General features: G+C 40.9%; 1 pseudogene; it reads right to left on the reverse strand.

The window, feature by feature from the left end:
- Positions 1-5608: 5608 nt before the first annotated feature.
- The window catches only part of LOC125617009, a 10154-nt pseudogene continuing 6026 nt past the window's right edge, over positions 5609-9736 (reverse strand).

Below are 9736 nucleotides of genomic sequence, written 5' to 3' on the forward strand. Positions count from 1 at the left end.
ATATACAAATAAATAAACAAGGCATAGTTTTGAGGTCTTTGAAGGAATGGTAGTTTATGTCAATAATAAAACTTGGGCCCTAGTTTTGTTTCAATAGTCAAGAACTAAGTCTGGTTAACTCCCTGGTCAGGGTCTCTGAATATTGCCATGCTGGTTGTTCACTGCATTGGCACAATCAGACAGATGATTGACGTGTGAAATGCATGTTGGACCACCCTCCATGTCGTATGCCCTGTAGAGAGGCTGCACCAGCCCAGAGGGGCCACTTTTACTATTTCCAAGAATCACTGGCAGCACCTGCTTGTGATGGTAGGTAAGAGATTGCTAAGGTTCTTAACCAGGGCCTGCTGGTCTACCTGGCTTGCTGGCGGGCTGCAGGACTGCAGGAAGATACAGTGAATGCAGACACACACTGACCTGCAGGAGCAGCTGACAGAGCTTCTCATCTCACCCCTTCCTCTCTTTTTCTCCCTGGTCTTCACTCAAGCACCATTTTGTTCACACTCTAACTCCCAAAGCACAAGTCCTCCCCAGCACTGAAGAACGGGGCTTTCTAATCTCCATTTGGAGGAGACAGAAGTTCAAATTCAAAAGGAAAGCATCTGAAGAGATATGGAGGAACTGGACTGGGCTGCAAATGGTTTCTTGCAGAACCAGTTCTTAACTGGGTGGCAAGGAAGACAGCTGGGACACGTCAAGCAGAGAACCAAGCACAGAGGGAGTGGAAGATCCCATACAATGTGCACAGTGTCCAGCCTGCAGTCCTGAGAGAAGAAAGGGCTTTCTGCAGTCTCTGTTGCTGCTTGGCCAATGTGCACACCACTGTGGCTACTCCTGGTGTCAGCTGGGTTGAGGAATCCTGTGGACTCCTTGCTCCAGAAAGCTGATCCCTGCAGGAAGAGTACCATATGTATTCTATAAACAATGATGCCTGGAACTGTTTTCCCATCGATGCCTGAGGATCTTCCTTAGTCCCCCTCTGGACACCACACATTGCAAAATGTGAGATCAGAGTTATTTATCACCAACACCTTCCTCTCCAGGCGGCGGACCAATTTCCTTTTCTCCAGATGGCTCTCGAGGCTAGCCAAAGAGAGGACTGGGCTGGCCATCTGCTTCCCATTGCCTTTTCAAGCAGGCTAGCCACTCAGCACGCCTGGCAAAGTCCAATGCACCAGCTGTCAGTCTAGGCTGCCCCTGTTGGCCTCACACCTTGTCATACGAGGCACAGTAGGGCAGGGGCCATGCTGAAATCAGTGTTTGACACTCATGAGGTAGGGTACTTTGCTCCCAAGCCCATGACAGCCAGCTTCCCTGATGGCAAACATAAAAGTTGCTTGACCTGGGACTTTCTCTGAAAATGATGTTTTCACTGACTTTATGTGTATCTAAAGGAGATGACTTTGGGGAAGAGAAAGGGAATGTTGGTGGCCAACAGACAGAATGTAAGATAGTTCTGAGTCCCATAAAAGTAAACAATTTGATCATAATTTCCTATTTGCCTCTTGTTTTTGTTTTCTTTTCTTTCTTTTTGTTTGGTATTGGGGATCAAACCCAGGCGGTACACTGTACCACTGAGCTACATCTTCAGTCCTTTCATCATCATTATTTTTGGTATTATTATTATTATCACTATTACTTTGAGACAGGGTCTTGCTAATTTACTGAGGGTCTTGCTAAGTTACTGGGGCTGGCCTCAAACTTGTGACCCTCCTGCCTGAGCCTCCTGAGTTGCTGGGACTACAAGCATTGTTTTCTATCTTTCTAATTATATATTTATTCACAATCAAAAAATAATTATGTACTTATCACCATCTATCCTACACCTATTCTGCTGCATCCACAAAATCTGACTATTTCAATAACTTAAGAAAACGGTAAAGAAAGCAGGCAAATACACAGAAGTACCTTTTCAAAATCCAGGATGGCTCTCTGTCCTTAGGGGTCCATGGAAAGAGAGAGAGCCACTGGAATTCTTTATTCTTTTCTAGGGGACTCACCATGAGGGGAGATTCCATGGAACACTCCATCCCAAAAAGGGCAAAGGGTTAGGATTACAAAGGAACAAGTGAGTGTAACTCAACTGCACTGAGAGCTGCGCACTCCTGGAGCTACACCACATTATCCGAGTGGAGGTAAAAGTCCAATGTATTGCGGGGTGCAAAAACTATTCATTACCCCTTTATTCAGGACTTAAAGGTATGTGAATAGCTACTGTCCAGAGCAGCTCCCAACATGTATTCATTGCAGAAAGTCTGTGAGGTACAGCTGGAAAAATTTTAAAAAATCACCCAAATTCTGAGAACCATAGAGATAACTATTACTTGTTTTGTTAATTTTTTCTTTTTTGGGGGTGGGGTGGGGGTACTGACTATTAAACTCAAGGGTGCATTACCACTGAGCTACATCCTTTTCATTTTTTATTTTGAGACAGAGTCTCACTAAGTTGCTTAGGGCCTTGCTGTGTCGCTGAGGATGACTTTGATCCTGAGATCCTCTCACCTCAGCTTCCCAAGTCGCTGGGATCACAGGAGTGTGTGCACCAACACACCCAGCTTGTTTTCCAGCTTTTATTGAATATTTTTTCAATCTTCTGTTCCTCCTAAAAATGTTGAGATTACACTGTACCTACAATTTTATAATAGAAAATGTTAAACTTTAGTAAAATAATAAATCTTTATGAAAGTATTTCTGACAATGAATATTATGAGGCATGATAATATCATAATTCACTTAACTATTCCCTAACTGGTGGACATTAAGATTTTCCTATCTTGTTACCACTTTAGATAACTCTATAATGAACATGTGTGCATTAAACTTACTTTAGATCATGCCTTAAGGTCATTTCCCTGAGGGAGAATGATGATACCAATTCTTATTTGGGGGGGGGGGGCATGGGTAATGGGATTGAATTCAGGCTCGACCGCTGAGCCTCGGACACTCGACCACTGAGCCACATCCCTAGCCCTATTTTGTATTTTATTAGAGACAGGGTCTCACTGAGTTGCTTAGCACCTCACTAAATTGAGGAGGCTGGTTTTGAACTTGCGATCCTCCTGCCTGCACCTCCCGAACCGCTAGAATTACTGGCATGTACCACCCGTGCCCCGTGATGATAACAATTCTAATGATGTTACTATGTCACCAAATTAATTTTTTTAAAAAATGTCAGCAGCACAGTTTCCAGACCTCCTTCAAGCACCTCCCTCCCTCCCTTCTTTCCTTCCTCCTTGATGCATTTTTTCTCATTGCAGGAACATAAGCACTGGGGGCTGGGTCGGGGAGAGGCTCAGAGCCTGGTACTCTGCACCAGACATCCGTTTCTGCCAAGTTCCAGCAGTGATGTCACAGCACAACCTGAGCCCTGATTCAGCAATAGGATGGATGATGATGAATCACTGTGTGGCTGAAAGGGATATTCTGTTCTCTGAGTCCCAGAGGGGGTGCCTACTTGGACAGTGCTCATCTCCATTAGCCAACTCTGTGGGGATCATGGGTGCCCTGGGTCTTTAATGGCTCCTTTCAGAGGCCAGGTGGTCCCACCCACTGGGAACAGCATGGGTGCCCTGAGGAGTGGTGGGTTGTTAGTGCCAAGCTGGGCAGGGTTGTTGGCTCTCGACACAAACGTTCAGCAGGAGAGCTGGAGTTCTGCCAGGTGGCCGGGCTGCTTCCCAGGCACTGTGGTGAGAGGCTGACATACCCGGCACCTGTGAACTTGAGTGGAGGGTCTATGTTACCAAGCCTTTGAGGTCTCTAATTGCTTGCATAGCTCTGAAATCTGTGCCCTCTCTCCTTCTCTCTGACAAACCAAATCTTGCCTATCTCCTCAGGACAATGCCATCCTACTCCTTTAAAGAGGTATCCTGGCAATTCTACATCTCCAGCAAGTTATCCATCTTATCTCCATAAAAATTATCATTGATGCCAAACATTTTGGCATTTGATCACCTTCAGTCTTGTGCTTTCTCCCTAATTTGCCTGTAGAAACAATTCTTGTGGTATCAACAATATCTTAGTTTTATAAAACAGAGATTTGATTCTTCATCTTATAGCTCGATACTGTATCTTTGCTTTGAGCTCTGAACACCTATGGCAAACTCTCTACTTCATTTCACTCCACGGGCATCACACAACTCAAACTTTGTCCCACTCAAATTTAAGACAAACATCGGCATTCCCTGTCTGGACTGACATCCTTCCTAGCTGTATACCTCACACTCAATCACAAGTCCAAATTTTATACTTCTTATATCTGTCTACTTCTGTTCACCTGCATTGCAAATCTCATAAGACTATTCATATTCATCCTGAATTCCATCTATTCTTCTATATAAGACCAAGAATGCAATCTTTGTAAAACCCCAATTTAATCATGTCATATATCACTCTATACAGCTCATTTTAAATCAGCTAATGGCTTATTTTCTTCTACTTTAAAGATTTTATTATGATAAAATATTTAATATAGCAGAAACTTTAGCATGTTAATAATTTTAAGTGTACATTCGTGGCATTAAGTACATTAATGTCATACAGCCATCAACACTACCTACTTCTAAAACTTTTTCATAAGCCTAAAACCAAAGCATTAAGAATATCCTTTCATTTTTCCTTCTTTCCCAGCTCATGGTTATATCTAATCTACTTTCTGTCTCTCTAAATTTGCCTATTCTAGGTGTTTTTTTTTTGGTATTAGTAGATTCATATAATATTTGTACTTTTTAGTCTTTTTTTTTTCACTCGGCATAATGTTTCTGAGATTTTGTACCATGTTGTAGCATCTATCAGAGTACCATTCCTTTTTATGGCTGAATAATATTTCATTCTATGGATATACCACATTCCATTCAGTAGATGGACACTTGGAATTGTTTCCACTTTTAGGTTAGTATAAAAATGTTGCAGTGATTATTGGTATTCAAGTATCTGAGTTCTTATGTTTAATTCTTTTGCCTTTTTCTAAATTCAATATTGAAAACTTATTCACCTGATCTGAAAGAGTTCTGCATCGTCTGGCCCCTCTACTTTTTGTTCCCAGCATCCTCTTCTCTGAGCACTCTCTTTTCTTTATGATCCTCATTTCTGCAAAGTTCCTTCCTGCCTCCGGGATTTGGCATAGGTTGCTCCACTTTCCTGTGTCCCACTCCCCTATGCTCCTGCATTTCACCAGTTAACCCCTCCTGACCCTGCAGATACCAATCAAGCGTTTTCTTATGTCAAGGAAAACCTATCTTTTCCTTTATTCCCTTCCTTTCCTTTCCTTTCTTCCTTCCTTCCATTTTTCCTTTCTTTTTATTATTTTTATTTGTTTAAGATATCACCTTTGTTAATCTGAGTGGAAATAATGTCTGTATAAAACCAAATGTTTATTACCATAACTTCTGCACTGTGATTAAAATTCAAACTTTAATAAAAGTCCACTCAATCAAAACTGACTACTTCAGAATCAATAGTTTCTTTGAAGCCACAGTTATACTTTAATATGGGTAAGATATGATTGCTGAAATTTGGTTGGAAAACTAAACTTGCAAGTTGCTCAAGTAGAATTATAAAAAGGACAAATTGTGGTTTTTCACAGAGTTAAAGTCCCTTGGAATTATCAACATCAGACAGCTATTAGAGTATACAGAGGTCTAAGATATGAGGAATCCAGGCAGCCTTTAGATGGTCTTTGTTGTCCTTTCTTCTCCATCAGGGATTTGTGGGTATGTGGAGTGACACCACCACCTGGAACGGTAGCCTTGTTGAGAGTCCCATCTCCACCAATAGCAAGTAAGGAGGGGCGATAACACTTCACCTCCAAGGCTTTTGATGCATTTCCTTCCAGTTCCAGAACGTTCATGAACCTGGTGCAATACTCCAAGATGGCTGCTCTGGCACAGCGGCAGTCACACCTACAGCTCAGTGTTGGTTGTGCTGGAATTCAGGTTCTAATAAATATAACCCACCAGGAACTGCAAACCAGCTCTCTGTGAGCAAGAAACTTTGCCTTGGCCTTCCTGAAATCCTTCCAGCCTTCCCATCAGCAATTTTAAATTCTGCTGAAGCTCAAACAAATAAGGTCAAGGAAAGTTGAGTCAGACACAGTGAGATCCCACTACCTACTCTTCCACCACAACATGACCCAGATTGCCCAAGGAAGTCTTCCTAACTCCCTGAGTCCATGCTTCTACTGGAGCATCTCAGAACACTGCACATCTCTCTCTGGTAGCCCTTAGAAGAGCTCACATTTCCATGCATTGTCGTCAGAGGATTTTAAGTTCCATGTGGCAGAGTTCATCAGACTTTTAACTCCTCTTTGGATTCCTGTAGCTAGCACTGGTGATTAGCATTTAGTTGATGCTCAACTAATATTTAGTAAAAAGAAAATATGGGAGCTGGGGATGCAGATCAGTGTTAGAAGCCTTGCCTAGCATGTCCAAGGCTGCAGGTTTGAACCTCAGAACAACAACAAGAACAGCAACCAAAAAGACAACATGGAAGAAAATACTTGAAAATATAATTTCCCCTGAATCCCTCATGTATCTCATTATGGTCCTTGGCACATACTATACATTCAATAACACTTGTTCACCTAAAACTTCAAATTAACCAAGTTTCATTTTATGCTGTAAGATCAGTGTGTTGAACTTCAAAAGAAGAAAAATACAAAGTTTCTAAAATTCAAGAGGCTATAATAGCCCAAACATCTTTGTTTAGAGATGGTTGTTATTATATATCTGCCATGAGATACCATGTCAGGTGCCAGAAGTTGCAGTGATTAGGAGCGTGAGTTTCTTAGGAGGTGAAACACTGAGTTACTACTGTATACACAGCAATTCCACTCCTAGGTATACACCCCCCAAAAATGGAAACACATGTGTTAGTGTGCTTTATGTGGCTATGACCAAAATAACTGACAAGAACAATTCAGAGGAGGGAAAGCTCATTTTGCTTCATGGTTTCAGAGGTTCTGTCCATGGTTGGCAGACTCCAGTGCTCTGGGCCCAAAGTGAGGCAGAGCATCATGGTGGAAGGATATGGCATAGGAGGGCTGCTGTTCTCATGGTGAACAGGAAGCAGAAAAGCGAGAGGGAAAGGGGACATAGGGAAGATGAACTCTTCCAGGGCATGTCCTCAGGAACCCACCTCCTCTAACTACATCCCCCCTATCTCCAGCTACCACCCAGTTAGTTCGTTCAAACTAGGATGGACTGATTATGTTACAGCTCTCATAATCCAATCATTTACCTGCATTAACACAAGGGCTTTAGGGGACATCTCATATCCAGACTATAAGAACGTATGTCCACATGAAAACTTACACATGAATGTTCAAGAGTGGTATTTATAACAGCCCCAAAGTGGAAACAATCCAAATGTTCTTCAACTTATGAGTGGATACATAAAATGTGATGTATCCATACAATGGAATATTATTTGACAAAAAAGAAATGTATGAACATGTATGAACAAAAGACCCCATATTGTACGAAACTAAGATAAATATAAATATGAAGAGCTAAATCCATAGAGACAAAAATATAGATTTGTGGTTGTCTGGGACAGGGGAGCTGAATGGAAATGGGAAGTGATTGCTAATAGGTATGGAGTTTCTTTTGAAGGGATGAAAATGTTCTAAAATTGTTGATAGTAATGATCATGCAACTTCATAAATATACTAAAAATCATTGAATTGTACACATTAAAAGCATGAATTTTATGGCATATGATTTTATTATAACTCAATAAAGCTTTCATTAAAAAAATGATAGGCTGTGGAAGCAGAGCATCTGGATTCAAGTCCTACTCCCCTCTCAAGTTTGAGGCCATGGGCAGATTTACTTAATCTCTCTATTTCCCAGAGACAATAATGGCACCTACTTGATATGGCTATGGTGAGAATTCAGTTAATGACTTTGCATAAACAGCCTATGTAAGGACCCAGAACATAGAAAACGTTCAATAAACATAAGCTTTTGTTAATATTGTTTTCTTGCTTTCTAGAGGGATTCGTCTCAGGGTGCCTTGCTCTTCCAATGTGCCATCAGTTTTGGCTTACTGTGCCTCAGGGAATGGTTCACACACCAGTGATTGCTTTTCTATAGTTTATCTTGTTGGTGGCCAGTCTCCTGTTCCCTACTCTCTTAGCAGAAGAGTCTCTTTTCTTCTGATTTTAATCTGTGAAATAGATTTTCCCAGTTGCTTCTACCCCTATGTATTAAGCTGTAGATCTCCAGAGGAATTTCCTTTCCCCCCTGAGGGCTAGTTTATATTCTCTACACACAGGTATCCAATAACCCAAGTAATGGGTATCCAGAGATAAGCCTGAGGGCTGATTCATGTATATTGTGGAGGCAGGACAGAAAGTGCAATCAGGAAACTGCTATCTAATACTAAAATAAGTATCCTCAAGTTGGAATATGTTCTTTCTTCATCTAGTCTTTTTTCCTGGCCATCCAGGAAAAATTGCATAAAGACTGAAGACAGGAAGTGGACCTTGGAAGAAGGTTCACTACTGTGGTTCCTCCTTGTCCATGAAGCATATTTAAAGACCTCCAGGGGATGTCAGTAATCGTGGTTCACACAGAACCTTATACATACAATTTTTTCCTGCTCATACATGCTTATATTTAAGTTTGATTTTTAATTGGTCACACTAAGAGATTAACAGCAATAACTAATAATAAGATAAACAAGTTGGGCATGGTGACACACACATGTAATCCCAGCTTCTTGGGAGGCTGAGGCAGAAGTTTCACTAATAATTTAGCCTGGGCAATTTAACAAGACTGTCACAAAATAAAAAGGGCTAGGGACATAGCTCATACTGTAGAATACTAGAACTATTCTTATGTAATTGTAATTTTCTAGCTATTATCCAACCTCCTTTTATTCTGCCCCCTACCTAACCTCTAGTGACCACTATCTACTCTCCACTTTAATGACATCAACTATTTAGCTTCCACGTATGATCAAAATCACAGTACTTTTCTTTTTGTGTTTGGCTTATTGCATTTGATGTAGTGTCCTCCTCCAGTTCCATTCAGGTCGTCACAAATGATAGGATTTCATTCTTTTTCATGGTGGAATTATATCCCAATTTGTATATCTACTACCTTTTAAAAATCCATTTATCTATTTTTGAACATTTGATTGATTCTGTATCTTGGCTATTATGAATGGTACCGCAATAAATGTGGGAGTACAGGTATCTCGTTGACAGAGTGATTTCTTTTCTTTTGGAAATATACCCAGGAATGACATAGCTAAATCACGTTGTAGTTCTATTTTGATTTATTTGATGGACTTTATACTGGTTTTTGATAATGGCAGTACTAATTTACATTCACATCAACAATATATGAGTTCCCCTTTTTTTCACATTCTCACTAGTATTTTTTTTTAATTTTTTATTGTTGGCTGTTCAAAACATTACATAGTTATTGATATATCATATTTCACACTTTGATTCAAGTGGGTTATGAGCTCCCATTTTTACCCCATATACAGATTGCAGAATTACATCAGTTACACATCCATTGATTTACATATTGCCATACTAGTGTCTGTTGTGTTCTGCTGCCTTTCCTATCCTCTACTACCCCCCTCCCCTCCCCTCCCCTCCCCTCTTCTCTCTCTGCCCCCTCTACTGACATTCATTTGTCCCCCTTGTATTATTTTTCCCTTTCCCCTCACTTCCTCTTGTATGTACTTTTGTATAGCTCTGAGGGTCTCCTTCCATTTCCATGCA

This window comes from Marmota marmota, unplaced genomic scaffold (assembly GCF_001458135.2).
Source record: "Marmota marmota marmota unplaced genomic scaffold, marMar, whole genome shotgun sequence".
Classification (NCBI taxonomy): domain Eukaryota; kingdom Metazoa; phylum Chordata; class Mammalia; order Rodentia; family Sciuridae; genus Marmota; species Marmota marmota.